General features: G+C 52.3%; 1 pseudogene; it reads right to left on the minus strand.

The window, feature by feature from the left end:
• Positions 1 to 4,743, minus strand: part of LOC105001200 — a 25,576-nt pseudogene that overhangs the window by 20,042 nt on the left and 791 nt on the right.

Genomic DNA, 4,743 nt, shown 5'->3' on the forward strand with positions numbered 1-4,743 from the left:
TCTGTTAGGCTGTTGGCATGGATGATGGCGGTTGTGCAGTAGGTGGTAGAGTTAGCCCTGGAGGTTTGGTGGTGGTGCTGGAAGTGGTGGTGCGGGAAGCGGTTGGGGTGTTAGAGGTCACCATGAAGGTGACAGTGCTGGTGATCCAGGTGCTGCTTGTGGTGGTGGAGACGGTGCTGCTGGTGGCAGGGGGCTAAGGTTAGCGGTAGACGAGCGGCTGTTGGTTTTTGGGGTGGTGAAGGTGATGAGATCTGGATGGTAGTAGGGTGTTGGTGTTGTGATGGTGTGGATGTAACAGTTGAGAGAGTGGTTGTATGCACTGGTGTTAGAAGGGGTATTGAATTGGAGGTGAAATGAGAAATGGGGAAATGGGAAATGAATACATTTTCAATAGATTTCCCATATTTTTCTACATTTGCTTCCTTTTGTCCCCTTCTCTACAAGAATGGTGTTTAAAATAATTAACACACTTTTAATTTTGATGGTGGTCGGAATGCGAATAGTGGTGGGGAATGTGGTGGTTTTGGAAGAGGTGCATGATGGGTAGGTTGTGGTAATGGTGGTAATTTTGGTGTTGGTTGGGGGTGTTGGTGTTAGAAGCGATGCAGTGATGGGCTGAGGTGTTAGTGGTGATGGTGGTGGTGCTGGAGGATTCACTCCGACTTGGAGGCGGTGGTACTGCAGGTGGTACAGGCGCAGACACAGGTGACATTGGTGATGGTGGTGATGGTGATGGCGCTCATGTTGGAGGTGCTGGTGCTATAAATTACACAGTGATGCGCCAAGATGCTAGTGGTGGTGATGGTGGTGCTGGGCATTCACGACAGACTTGGAGGTGGTGCTGTTGGAGGTGGTACAGGTGCGGGTGTGGATGGTGGCAGTTGTAATGGTGGTGATGGCGGTGGTGCTGGAGGTGTTGGTATGGTTGAACAGTTGGTGGGTGAGGTGATGGCAGAGATGGCATCTGACCCTTATTGATCATTGACTAGAGACCCACATGCTGTACTCAATGTGATCTATTTGAATTATTTCTATTTAAACTTTATAACACCCCTTTGAGATAGATCATACATCATTATCAAATATTTTTATACAGGAGGCAACTGAGGCTTATTGAGGCTGCATCCTTGCCCAGGGTCACAGGGTTGGGAGTTAGCAGAGTCAGGAACCAGCCAGGCTGGCTCGTCTAGAATCCACACCCTTATCCTCTGTACTCGGGCACACATGGACATGGCGCCAGTAATCAGTGTTGACTGGGCACAGTCTCCTGCTGAAAGGGGAAGACAGAGCTCAGGACCAGGGCTCAGACACCCAGTCCCAGACTCGCAGGAGGCCACAGGGACTCTGGTCTGGAGAAGAATAATCAAACCTGTGAGCTGGAGGATCTGGTCATCAATGTGGGTCACGGCCTCGTCGTGCATGACCTGGCCTCCGAGGACAAACTCTAGGCGACCTTCAGCCACAAGCTGGTGGACCTTGGCGTGATGGGCAGAGAGAAACGCCACGTTACACCTCCCAGGCTAAACCGTTTTTGTTTGCTGGTCTCATGTCTACTGCATCCTTCAGACTCCTGAAGGATGAAGGTCCTTCCTTCAGGCTCCTCAGCCTCACTTCTGCAAATATCAGGACACTGTCTGTCCTGGTCAGCCCTGTGTCCAGCTATCAGAACAGCGCCTGGCCATGGCTAATGCTTCATCAGGCATATATACAGGTACATATGTTCACAACTTTTGTTTTGAAATAATTTCAAGGTTATGAAAGTGTTGCAAGGATTGTAAAAAACACTGCCCTCCCATAAATCTTTCCACCCATTGTTGTTTTTCAGTTGATCAGTCATCTCTGACCCTTTGTAACCCCATGGACTGAAGCACTCCAGGCTTCCCTGTCATTCACTATCTCCCAGAATTGGCTCAATTGGATGTCCACTGAGTTGGTGATGCCATCTAAGCTCCTTATCCTCTGTCATCCCCTTCTCCTCCTGCCTTCAATCTTACCCCGCATGAAGGTCTTTTCCAATGAGTTGGCTCTTCTTATCAGGTAGCCAAAGAACTAGAGTTTCAGCTTCCCCCAGTTATCTCTCTGTTAATATTGTTTACCCATTTCCTTAACACTATTTATTTATTTTAATCCAAGATATGGTTTACTTAAACCAATTGAAAATAAATGTTAGCAGCTTCATGTATTTTTTTTTTTACTTTACAATATTGTATTGGTTTTGCCATGGGTGTACACGTGTTCCCAATCCTGAACCCCCTCCCACCTCCCTCCCCATAGTTCACTAACTGTTGAGCAAGAAGATCATTATAGCTCTTATATAACTAACTAAATTGGGAATTTAACATTAATCATGCTACCAACGAATTCACATGCAGCTGAAGAGGCTAGCCCCATCCTGTGATGACATGGAGATGGGGAGAGGACCTGGCCCCAGACTGCCCCTCCAAGGACCATGGCCTCTGACCCCCTGTGATACAGAATTAATCAGAAAGTAAATCCACAGGGACTCCTGCAACCCTGGATGGTCACTGGCTCCAGTGTCCATGGGAGCCACGCAGATTCATAATGGAAGTCAGAGGGTGTGGACACAGGGTCACCCTGATGTGCCCAGGGTCAAAAGTGACCCCATTCACACCAGCTGAGTGTCCAGCTGGGCTGCCAGAGCTGCAACTTTTCAGGAGGAACCAGAAAGGCAGGATCAAACACAAACCTGTCCCCTGGGCATGGGGCTGACCACACACCTGTACTAAATGGGCCCTGGGCACAGCTCAGCGCAGTTGGGGCCTCCTGGTCTATGCAGCTCTGACCTGGTCACACAGAGCACAACCCAGGAGCTTCCTGAAGGGTCGTCCCCGGGACCCCCAGGGCATCTGCTCTCAGCTGCCTGGTGAGGACACCCTGAGGGCATCATTACTTGGCCTTTCTGCCTGTCCGAGGCGACGCCGTCCCACCACAGCCTGAAATATTCCTGCTCCACGGCGATGAACCTGCGTTTCTTCTCAAGGGTCAGCTCCTCCACCACGGAGTTGTAGATGCTGGTGACATAAGCCTGCATGTTCTCCTGGGGTGGGGAGGGGGAGAGACCGTTACTCCACACCCGTGGGGGAAACCAGAGAGCGTGGACCAGGAACCGAGGAGGAACTTCCAGGGAGACATGGTGTCCGGGGGCCACTGGCGCTCCCACCAAGCCTGTCCAGGCCCTGCAATCGGCTCTCCCTGATCCTCAAACAAGGGATCCCAGCATCCACTCTGTGATGGACACACAGTGAGCCTTGCACTGAGAGAAGGACTCCTTAGATGGGAGCCTGCCCCTGAGGAGTCATGAGGAGACAGACACTCTACGTGACAGAGGGATGTGCCAGCCCAGCCAAGGCCCGGGCTAGCCCAGTGGGGTGTGCTAACCACTCCTGCCTTAGATCAGAGACCAATTGACAACAGGGCCCAAGGAGTGAGGTCCAGGGACCCTGATGGGCCTTCTTGGGATGAAATGGTGGGGAAGTGTGTGTCAAGGGCAGAGTCATCTTCTGGATCTATCTCCTCCCCAGAGGCTGGGAGCCCCAGAATGGAGCTGAGCATGCTCCCATCTGGGTCAGGCTGGCTCACCGTGGTGCCCAGAGATACTGATAAAGGAACGGCAAGGAGCCCTGGGAGGGGGTTAGCTAGCAAGATGGCAATGTCTGCTGACTTGGGCAGCACCCCACCCCGGGCCTCAGTGTCCCTTCTCTAAACTGGAGTGACGAACATGCCTCCCCACATGTCAGCAGTTCCACACGCAGGCGGGTGACCACCCACAGAGGCTGCCCAGTGAGCTAGGACCAGACTCAACACTCAGCCTCAGGGCCTCTTGCTGCCCAACTCCCTTTAAAATGAGCGACTCAGTTATTAACATCTCATGGAAAGTATTGTATCCATGATCACAGAGTGGTCCTATTCATTTATTTCCTTCCTCCTTCCAGAAAGAGCTTGTGCAGGCCTGGGTAATCATTTCAGTTACCTGCACCAGAAACTTATGGAAATCAGTCTTTCCCTCTTTTCCTCTGCCCTGGTTCATTCGTTCACTCAATGGAATTTTGAAGAACACCTTCCACACATTGCGGCTGGGGACACATTCTCCCCCCTGCCCACAGCCAGTCTGCCTTAGTTGCTCTGTCGTGTCCAAATCTCTGTGACCCCATGGACTATAGCCCACCACACTCCTCTGTCCTTGGGATTCTCCAGGCAAGAATACTGATGTGGGTTACCATTTCCTTCTCCAGGGGATCTTCCTGACCCAGGGGATCTGGGTCTCCTGTATTGTAGGCAGATTCTTTACTATTTTAGCCACCAGGGCAGCCGACATCCAGTCCATAGCCAAGTACAGGTGGGCCCAAGGCCAAGTTCCCTGATGGCAGAGACCCAGGACACAAACTCACTCTGGAGTCCAGATGGAAAAAGGACCGCAGCTTCAAGAGGTGTGTGGGGTCACTCGGGCCACCCACCTGTACGGTGTGCAGCCAGCCCACGTCCATGTGGCTGTGGGGAACCACGAATATCCTTAGTTCGGGCTCAGGCTGAGCCCGCGGGGGCCACATCAGGCCCAACTGCAGGAGAAGAGGCAGCCAGCTCTGCAGCTCCATCTCCTCAGCCAGCTCAGGGGCTGGAGGACGTCTGCCTGCCTGCAGGGCCCAGCCTCCTGCCAGATGACTGGGCCACTGCCCTTTGGTGGATGCAGTGGGAAGGAAACCAGAGTGACACCCACACAGATGC

This window comes from Bison bison, unplaced genomic scaffold (genome assembly GCF_000754665.1).
Source record: "Bison bison bison isolate TAMUID 2011002044 unplaced genomic scaffold, Bison_UMD1.0 scf7180017864379, whole genome shotgun sequence".
In the NCBI taxonomy this organism is placed as follows: domain Eukaryota; kingdom Metazoa; phylum Chordata; class Mammalia; order Artiodactyla; family Bovidae; genus Bison; species Bison bison.